The sequence below is a fragment of the Aplidium turbinatum genome, chromosome 2 (genome assembly GCF_918807975.1).
Source record: "Aplidium turbinatum chromosome 2, kaAplTurb1.1, whole genome shotgun sequence".
Taxonomy (NCBI): domain Eukaryota; kingdom Metazoa; phylum Chordata; class Ascidiacea; order Aplousobranchia; family Polyclinidae; genus Aplidium; species Aplidium turbinatum.
In genome coordinates this window covers 35,879,530-35,891,057 of record NC_137473.1, presented here as the reverse complement: position 1 = coordinate 35,891,057, position 11,528 = coordinate 35,879,530, and positions in this window count along the sequence as shown.

The window sequence follows — 11,528 nt, the reverse complement described above, 5'->3', positions numbered from 1 at the left end:
AGTCATAAAGCATGTGCAGAAATTTTGTGACAACACGCCCCATGTTCTGTGACAACACGCCCCGGGGTGGGGCGTATTGTCACAGCCCATTTACTTGCATTAAACATGCATTTATGTAAAGACGAAATAATCCAGAAAAACTTTAGTTGTAGCAAAAAGAAGTCGAATGATACCTCTTTCAATTGCACTATCTAGCATCTCGATACCATTGGTACAGAACGAGATATATGCTGATTTGCAAAAGTTGTGACAACACGCCCCACTTTGCCCTACTAGATACAATCCAAAAACACTAGATCTATGGAAAAACACTAGTAGTGGCACGATTGCCTAGATAGGGGCATTGGGAAGGGCTGCTGGTCGCTCAGGGAGCTGCCAGATTCCACTACTGCTCGGATTCAGTGAAAAATGACCATATGGCCTGAGCCGTCTGTGTGTGGGATCACGGCTACAGCTTGGGTTTATCCGCACCATCTGGTTCGCCTTTCCGCGATTTACTTACTTTGGATACTTGATGATAGGCTACTTCATGGCCACCTGGAGATGCGGCCTGAGTTGTCACATTTTGCAGATTTTGATTACAGCTACTGCTAGTGCTTGACTGACATTTTTTGAGATGTTTTTACTTTTTGCGGTTTCCCAATGACATAAAACTTTTTTGTTGCCTTGGGAAAGCAGTAGCAAATGAGAAAAATTAAGTTGAAAAACGGTAAATCAGACTGTTATTGAAAATTTACAGTCTGACTAAAGTCTTCGAAATCAAATTTTCTTTGTTTTTCAACATGTGAGGATGTCAAAACCTATTGTGTCATCTGGGGAAAAGAATAAAGGAAGCGTGAAAATCTAATTTTAAAAAATCTTTTTTAAATTTTTAAAAATCGTAAAAATCTAAAGATGCTTTAAGAAAATTTCTACCATATTTTTTTCCTTTGATTTTATTGTTTTTTGAATAATGTTGCACAAACACATTAATCTGTTATTGATCCTTAGACAAACATGCTATGTAAGAAATAGTTGTCCGCCCCGTTAGCTCAGTCGTTATGCGCCTGGCTCACAATCAAGCGGCGCTGGTTTGCCTCTCGGGGTGTGCGCTTGAGCAACACATTTCAGGATTGCTCTCCATTCAGCGGCACATAGTGAATGGAATAATTCCCCAGAAACAACACTTCAACAACCGAAAAGCTTCACTCTGCCAATCTCAGTAACCGGCCTTGCGTCAACAAGTATGCGAAACTACCAGGAATAACCCATCAAGGCTTTGTCAGTCCAAGGATAAACATTCAAAACCAAATACATAAATTTTGTTTTAGAGTGGCCAAAATAACTCTTTTTTTTTTTTTACAAAAATTTTATTCACAAGTTACTAGCCTAGTTTACACCCATTTACCAGAATAAGACACTTTAACTTTTACTTCGTCTGGAGATTTAATACTCGGTTCAGCAATATCAGTTTTGTAAGAAAGATTATGGTCATTGCCAAGCCATCACAAACCTTCCATTATATTATATATAGCCTACTCAGTTATCTTAACCTAATTTCGATACGCTGCAAATAAAATGAATTTTAGCAGTAAGTAACAAAGATATACTAGCTTAAATGGCATAGCTCATACAAAAGCCTTTAAGTAACAAAGAACCAGTTAAAAAGTGTTGTACTACCAGTACCGTACATGTTTTACTTGCAAGTGAAACAGATCATAGATATGCAACCATGGCGACCTTTATACACAGGTCAATGACAATGTGCAGCTTAAAATTTGACTGAAAGCCGATCTGTTAATAGCTAAAATTGTTAGTGTAAGTTGATAGTTTGACTATTAGTTAATAAACATAGTCTTTGAGTAGGCTATATTTTTGTGATTTTGAATTACTTCTGTGCTACTGTTGCCCAGGGATATCTAAAGAAGGGGATACAAAGGCTCGCAGCGATTCTCTTATTCTCATGACACTACCAGGGCGGTAGTTTGTAGCATATTAAACATGCGATTCTTTTTAAAACTGCAGAAAGTTTTGTCATGCAGCTGGTACAGTCAGCTACAGAAGACAGTTAGCAAATGTTACGTGGTGAACATTTAATGAATGGCTGTGGCTATATTTACACTATATAGTCCTCAGAGAATACTTGTTTGGAAAGATAGTTGAAAAGTTACCAGTAAGCTGTTTTTCTAAACAAAGCCTTTGCAGTAGGCTAGATGTAATGTAAGTATATGGGTAGTTGAATTAACAAGTAGCCTAACCTATAGGCTATAAGCATACAATGAGTATGGTATCCAGGCCTGAAGCTTGATAGCGCAATGCAGGTTATCATAGCAAGATTTATTAAACTACTATTGGTGCCAATTGTCATTTTATGAAAAACAGAGATTATTTACGATAAACAATAGCCCTTCTATTGTCAGACGTAATAAAAGCTTTTGTATCCCCTTCTTTAGATATCCCTGCTGTTACCATACAAATGATACTAGACTAGATGGACAATTGCACCCTGCTAAAAGGTAACCTACTCTATCTTTTAGACTTTTCAGAATCTTTTCTCAGAGTTAAGTATAGCCTTTTCCTTTGCAGTTAAAACATTTTTGATATGATCCACGCGATTATGCGACCAAAAAAACTATGCTATAAAATCAACATCATGTCAGTTAGTCTTGTTCGCAATGATTTCCTGCCACTAATTTCAACTTCCCAGTTCCCAAGGACTTCGGTATCGATATTCGTTTTCTTATGAGAGTCTCAGAGAACAGAAACTCAGGCAGTTTATTTACCAACAAATCGAAACAAAGTGAAGATAAACACTGTCATTTTGCATCAAAGCGAAAGGACATAAAATATTTCGAAACTATGAAACAAAATTTTCAAAAATAAAACGAAGAAGTATAGCAATATCAGCAAAAAAAATTTACATACTCTGTAAAGAAAACGTGTGATAATTCAGAAATTCGAATTTTATTTTTCCGAGAAAATCCCAGTCGAAAAGTACAGAATTATGTCGTAGGCCGACACTCAATGCAGCATGATTGTCGCAATATCTCGTGCAGCAATGCCGCAATGCCGTCGTCAGTGTAGCTCAGCTTAGGGAAGCAGCAAACTCGGCGACGTGGGCTCGATTTACCAATGTCACCACTTTTTCTTTTCTTTAATTATCAAAGTTCAAAGCAAGAATCGACTATCTGGCCGAGCGCTAGAAGGGTCACAACTAGAGATGTAAATGCAAAAAAAACGAACCGTTTTTTTTAAAAAAAACGTGTTTTTTTTCAAAAAAAACTTGAGCCAAAAAAAACACTCGTTTTTTTGTTTTTTTTGTTTTTTTTCATATTTTTCTGAAAAAGTTGCAATTTTTTTGCAATTTACAGCTTAGTTTCATTATAGTGCTCTTGAAAAACATTAAATTACTAAAAATAGTTTTATTGGTGTGCTGAAATTCCTAAGTGTTTGTGTTTGGCAGCATATGTTCTTGCATAGTCCTATGAGGACCTATGTTGTTTCGCTTTCTTCTTCATTCTCTGGCATGTTTGTGGCAGTAGACCTGACAAACATTGAATTAATGAAATTTGATACATGACATAATGTAGATGAGTTAATTTCTTTTTCCTTTTATGGAAGTTAGCCTATGATGTTAGTATACTGTGGTACTGGTTATTCTTGTACACACTCAATGGGTTGACGAAATTTTGACAAAACAAGGTGGCAGTATTCAGTACACACATTTACCTTGTTTGTGGACGTGGTAATTTACTAATGCAAGCTATTGCCAATAGCTTGTTTAAACATGTTTTGTAACTGATAGCTTGCCAACGATGTATATGCTTTATAAATGTTGAAACAGAAGTATTCTTTTCGTGTGTTGTAAGATCTTGGATTGGACACTTCGTCATTGATGCTTCTTGCAGATTATTTGGGACATATAATGCAAGAGACCTTATCACTGATATTTTTAGCTGTCAAAAGTTAGTGCATTTGTCAGGAAAGGTTTAGGTTAATGTTCCTTTCAAATGCCCACCACCCATGTTGACTATTGCTAGTAGGCTAACTACCATTCTACCAACCTTGAATGAAGAAATTTTTCCTTTAAAGTGGAGTTTTTCAGCACTGCTCAGTGTTCACATAGTGAATAAATGCTTTATAATGCTTTTCCTGACAAGAATAAAGTTTTACCCATATTCCCACAATGCAGGATAAAGATACAAAACAAACATCAAAGATGAAAACTTATTTTATTTGAGAACTAGGCCTACTGTTTTTTGAGATAAAAAGAAATTGACCTCTTGTCGTTACGCACCAATAAAACCATGATGCAAACTTTAATTTTTTTTATTGGGCAGAGGAAAGATTGACGAAAAGTTAGGCAAAAACAAAAAAAAGTGCTAAAGTCTCAAAGTTCTGCAAACTAGTTCAAATTGGATGGATTAAGTGCAACCAATAACCATACTTCTTTTAAACATGTCTATGACAGCACAACGGTGTGATTAAGGGAAAACAAACATGACTATGACGTCACAAAGGATTATTGAATCTCTTCACGGAAAATAAAAAAACATCAAAACGTTTCCATCTTTCACTACATTTAAATGTGATTTGGGCTAAAAGTTGGGACTTTAGCACTACACTGCTTTTGCCAAACTTGTCATCAATCTTTCTTCTACCCAATTATTTTTTTTTTAATTTACGCACCATGGTTTTATTGGTGCGTAACGACAAGAGGTTAATTTCTTTTTAGCTCAAAAAGTAGTAGCCAAAACTTGTTTTAATATTCATAAACAGATAGCCCACCCCATAAAACATGGGGGTAGAGCTAAAACTTATGTAAATATGTTGAGCGGTTCTTGAGATATGGCCGTTTTTCTATTGCTCCTTATCTATAAAGCCACTTAGTGGCTAAGGTTATTTCACTTATAACTCGAGAACCGCTTGTGTGATTTTCATCACGTTTGCACCAAATGCACATCAACTGGAACAATCTCTTGACGTTGTACTGGTACTGGTAATGGTGTGGTGTGCTGGTGAAAAGTGCCTTTGTGAAGTAGAGAAACAGGACCCTGACCACCTGGTCCTAACGTAACATGCCCATTAACCAAAATCCCAGGTGGCTTCGAAACTGTACACGAGTGTGGTACTGCATTTAACAACTGGCTGAACCAAATTACAGACAATACTTGAGATGTGCCAACCATAGGACACTGTGTTACTATTTGAGACGATGAGAAACCTTTATGGCTCGTGTGTTGAGACTTGAGAGACATATTGTCTCATTTGAAAGATGTTATACGAGTTATGAGACTATTTTTTTGTTGAAAGAGACGCTATTGCAATGAGTTTACCCTAATTGCTGCATATTGTGACATTTAATAAAAAAATAGGTAAAAAAAACAAAAAAAACAAAAAAAACGAATAAAAAACAAAAAAAACGATAAAAAACAAAAAAAACGAGCTCGTTTTTTTTAAAAACAAAAAAAACCGTTTTTTTACATCTCTAGTCACAACGACTGCAGTCAACTGGGGTACAGGAAAAAAACACCTATTGTTCAAAGCATCTGTGGTCAAAACTCTGGTCAAAACACTCCATCGGACCACAAACACGTCTACCGGAGTGAGCTTGCGTGCACTTATATGTGCCTTAAGTGTTTTTAAAAACTTAATCCATGAAGAATTTTCGAATTTTCTGAATTTGGTGCAAAAATCCAAGGGCGACATATTGCGTTGCTACGCCACTGCATAATCTTACATTAATAGACCTTTTGCACATTCAAAATCACCAGAGCGTGACGTTTGAGTTACGCGGAGTCTGAGGGTTGAGAATCGCTTGTTTACTACGGTTTATGAAGGCGTTTCTTGTTATTGCAAGCAAGCGTGAGGTCGGTGGCAGGTGAAAGTAAATTTTTTGTGTTTATGAATTGTTGTAGATTATCGGCACACTTCAATTCTTGTTCGTTTTAATCATAGTGTTGGCTAACAGACTAGGAAAGGCAATTTAGGACGCCATTGTGAAGCGTGTGCATTTTGACCGGGAATTATGGACCACGATAGTGGCACCTTGTCTTGCAACATTTTATTTTCATTCTGCATAACATAATATGCAACGAACCAACCACATTTTATTGATGATACCAAGCATAGTCACTGGTATTTTCCTGTCGAAGATGTGAAATTGACAAATTTTTTTATGGTCCTCTCTACATGAATGCGATGGCGTGCAATACTTCGTTTATTCAACACTTTGTCCTCACTCATTTGAGGCCTTCTGCCTAGGAACGGTGAGATATTCAAATGTAGACCAATACCATGTAGGCTAAGTCTTTTTCTATAATAAACCCTTTATCGGCCATAACAGCATCATGACGTGCAGTTCATTAGCAGCTATTTTCTGCTTCAAAAGGTGAAAAAATCCACTCCTCTGATATATTTCTTTGTCACTCACATTACCAGTGTACAACTGAAATACAAACATATTACCCCCATTTGGATCAACTCCCACTAATGACTAATGCCTTTGCAGTGTTCGTACTTTTATAGTTCGAGTACGTTTGCGACTGACGGTGAAGTGAGGACAGTGTTTCGAGACGTAGGTCTACTTCAGTGCAGTCGATGATGATCATGGTGCTTGGGTAGTCCTTTTAGAAGTCTGGCTTCATGGTTGCTATGATAACGTCACGATGAGGGAATATGTTCAAACCAATCAACCTTAAATACATGAGGTGCATTCATGAATGAAAAATACGATATACAGTACAGTACGAATGCAGAACTAATACCAAACCTTGTGCTTTAAGTCTGTATAAAACAAACCCAGGCGAAGCTTCAACACCAGCAAAAATTCAATCTTCCACCGCTAATCTATGTAGATGCAGTGCTCCTGTAGCATTTTGAGGTATTTCGAAAATAGCCTCGTCTAAGTTCTGCATCAACATTTTGATTTGCATGCTTAGCTTTTGAAGCTGTATAATACAAGAAATTCTTCCTATCTTTGCCTGGCAAGATCGCTTCCAATACAGCAAAGAACTGGTCGAAGGTTTACACTTCTGTAGCTTAAGTTTACAACTTAAAAGAGTTTTATTTTCTGGCAAATTATACTGAAACACTGATACACGCCTGTAAAGACCACAAAACAACAGCTAAAGCAAACGTTAAACAATTTATTCGCCTGCAAACTACGCCACTAACCCTATCGCACAGCATTGTGAACAGCGGCTGGTCGTTCACGACTCCAACGTCACGCTCTGTTGGTTTGTTATGCAAAAGGTCTATTGCAGTGCAAAAGGCAGTGTTGGACGCGTCATTGAAATAATTTGACGGCGTCAGCGTCAGCGCGAATTGCTTAAAAACTTTACGGCGTAAAGGACTGCGTAAGCTCTTAAAGAAATTGACGGCGTCAGCGCTAATTTCTAGCGCTATTTTTTGCCAGCGTCTCATAAAACGCAAATATTTCAACCAAGTTAAGGCTAACAATAGCTATAAATAAAGAGCAGGTATTATGTTTTGAGACTGTATTGTAACTAGCTGCTCAGCCTATTAGTTATTTCCTTTCAGAAAAACAAGCATTTCAAAACGTTTGTCTGACAATCTGCTGCGTATGGGACGCATATTCAGGGGCGCCGAAGCGATTTTTGACTGGAGGGGCAGGAATATGAAATAAGGGCACTTTTGTTGCTGAAAGGCCAATTTTTTTTTAAGTTTTAAGATAAGATATAGCGATAATGCTCATCTATCAGCTCATTATCGAGTAATGATACAAGTATCCGCTACACAAAGAACAATGGCACGGAAAGGCATCATGCTATTTTATAATCATGTAATATAACTTACTGTGATGGAGAATTTTGTGTCGTGAATATTATTTTGAGGCAAAAATAAAACATTATAATTAGGCTAAAAGCGTATAGCATAAATTGTTATATTGCAAAGTGTGCAGTAGCTTACATGACCATAAAAGGGCACCATTGCCCCCTCTTCCCTCCCCATCCACAAAAATTTGAGGGCAGGGGGGCATCCGCTCCCCCTGCTCCACCCCCGGTTCCGGCGCCCCTGCGCATATTGTCCTTTCCAAGTGAAAACATGCGTTCCACACCAGCGCTGGTTGGTATTGGTGTGTTGTATTTCAAAAACAAGTTGAAAACGTTTAGTCGGAAAGATATCACTGTTCCAAGCGTGCTGTGATAGTTTAGCATGTATAAATCTTTTAACGAGGTCCACTGCACCAACATCGCTCTTTTCAGGGGCATAGAGCTCTTGAAATAAAGTATATTCAACGTCCGCGATGCCATTCATGGATTTTTCGCTTTCTGTCTTTGATCCCTCGTTCTCAATACATGGGTGATCACCATTTGGCGAACTTCTTCCGCATGTATTCCAAGGAGCCATTCCAACCAACGCAAAAACTGGTAATTCGGATAAGTCGCGCTGGCCAGAATACATTGTGAAACTCTTATTGTGAAACGAGATTTTCCATGGAAACAAAAAATGACGCTTAGCGCTTGACGCTTAAAATCGGCAAAATAGTTGACGGCGCTATCACTTCCGTCAACTGAAAAATAAATTGACGGCGCTAGCCTCAGCGTCAACAAAAAGTTGACGCCGTCAAATGACGCCGTCAATTTGACGGCGTCAACGTACAACACTGGCAAAAGGTGACAGTGACGAAACAAACAATTGCTTAATGATTCTATTTGAATACGCTTAACTGAAGATGATTTTGCTCAGATGTTTCAAGCTCTAATGGCTCTGAGAAGCAAATGAATGCCGTATGTTGCCCTCATTTATGAGACCCTTGATCTAACTGCTAGTAGATCGAAATCGATTTTTAGCTGTTTCTGATTGAACTGACTTGTGTGAAAATAAATTCGTTTGTAGGCTACTGTTACAAGACATGCAACCGAGTCGTTCATATCAAGCAATTGTTGTAGGTTTGATAAGTTTAGTTCAGTTTGTTTTTATTTCTGACCATCACAACGAAAAACAATATATTCAGAGGTCTAGAAAAAGGTAGAAGCGACAAAACGCAGACGTTACAACGTGAATGATACCAAAGCAGGACAATCAGTTTAAAATATGGCACGGTCGCAACGCATCATACGCAACAATAACTGTCAGAAGATCAGGTCAGATCATTTAGTTTCTATTTCTGACCATAACAATGAAAAACAATATATACCAAACATAACAGAGATCAAGAAACATGTAGAAGCAGAAGAGCAGTAGAAGATATTTCATTTTCTTGGCAGTGCAAAGGGTTTGATGTTTTTTCTACACCGACAGGTGACGCTGTGTTACCATAACTACTTTTCATGATGCGCGAACTCTTGAAGCCGAGATGTGCACTGTGCAGGTTTTCTGAACAGACATCGAATTTCGAAAATAAGGTCAGTGGCGTGTCGCTGTCCGTAAGCTATCCGCTTACTTGAAGTTATTCTAAGTTGGATAAGCAAAACAAACTATGGCAAAGTCTAGTAGTTATCTGAATGAGGTTGTTTATCAGTTCATAAACGCAGATTATCACCTTTCACATCTTGTGACAATTTACCTTAGTTCATACTAAGTTGTTAGCCTATAAAATTTAAAAAAAATCTTGAGAATTAGCCAGTTGGCGGAAAGTTAATCGATTTGTTTTAATAATACCTGTACAACATACTGTACAAACATTGTGAATTGTGAATAAAATTGTGAAAACACACATTGTAGGCTACAACAGTAATTATTGCACAATCAGGATGATAAGTAAGTGGGCTTAGCCTACCATATGTCAAGTCAGCCACTACTGGTACCCAATGGAGAAAAATAATGAAAAACACAAAAAAATGAGAATACCAGAAAGAAATTATTAAAAAATGAGAAAATTTGAAGAAAATTTGGCATAAAATAAGGTTCTTGCTCTTCATATGTAGCTAGAAGTACCTACAGGTATAGCCTATACCGTAGTAGGCCTACTTTCATACTAGGCCTAGTTCTAAACAAAAAACATATTAGAAAACAATTTAATGAATTTGCCACTACAAGCAAAACTGCCTGTCAAGTCAGTTTTTAAACTAGTTTGTTGCTTAGATGGCTTAAGATTTTGGCTGGTACAGTATAATAGTATTGTATGCAGAGATAAGTGGAAACCAAGCAAAACGCAATTGGTTTAACTATGCAAGTAGAAAAACTTCATGTTAACTATGAGTTCATTATGTTGAAATATTGAATGCTGACTCTTAAAGTTGAGACACTTGAACTGTTGCGCCTAATATAATTATCTTGCCTGAGTTTTAGATCTAGGGTACTAAATAGGGCTATTCATAGGTTGGTCGAAACAAATGTTTCATAACAAATTGAATTTGAAGCGAAACAAGTTTTGTGTTGAAGCAAGCATATTTGTGCTAAACAACCTATATTATACTTAGCCAATTGTTTCAAATTTACCAAAAACTTGTTTTTCCAATTTTGAAATGGAACAAAAATGATCAATATTGGATTTTTGGCCGTGTTAACTACAGATAGGCTTTATAGCCTACTACATGATTTTCTATTCAGGCACGTTTTTAACCTTTCAATGTTTTGCCACCTTTTCTCGTTTGTTAACGTGTGGTAGGTCTATATTGTCTATTGTAGTTAGTACCCATAGTATCTTTTTTGTCCCGGACGCGTTAATGGCGAAAATTAAATGATTAATTGATCAAACTTGCATTGAAACAATATGTTTCAAAACATATTTTTCTACTTGTCTCACTGCTAAGTGGCTGTATAAGAATAGTCTACTCCATGAAATAAGTGATAGCATTAAGTTGAAATATAAGTTCAGTTTATTGTTTTGCTGGCGATAAACATACAAAAAGTGCATATAAACTGAGTGTCTATCAGCACAACAGGATGGCAACGAAAAAGACCAGTAAGGTCATTTATGTTAGCTACAAAGTATAGTAGAATTCGCCTATAACAGCACCTCTAGGGGATTGCAAAAACTGACGTTATAGCCGAATTGACGTTATAGGCGAACTACCGCAAACTATTCCAAAACTGTCTTTTGATTAAAGAAAGAGGTGTATAATCCAGTCAGGTTTACTGTGTACCACCAAATTGACAAAAGTCATGCAGAAAATACAGAAAACAAAGAAATTGTTTAAAAAAAAATAACCTACAGCGAAAGGTACAGGAAATTTGCGCAATACAGCTCGTTACATAGGCTACAGTAGTAGAGAAGTTCATTGTTTATTAGCAAAAAAGGCATTGATCTTCAGCTGTTTCAGTTTTGACATGGATTTCTCTTCCACATAGCTCTGATACGCTTGTAGCCTTACTGCTGTTGAATCGGCTAACAATTTCATATTTTTTCCAAAGAGGGAAATGTGTTCGTTTGTTTGGCATTTTGCTTCAGAGATCTCTTTCGACAACTGTACTGTGTAACACTGCGGCTTCTAGTTTACACAGTACTGCACGTACAACTGTTGCTTTGAGTTGTTTAAAGGTCAGCTGTAGAGCTGCTTTTTACACATGATAGTTTTTCACGCAAGAAAAAAGTTAATTCAGTTAATTAAAGTCCCTGCTGCAAACGACGTAGCAAAATA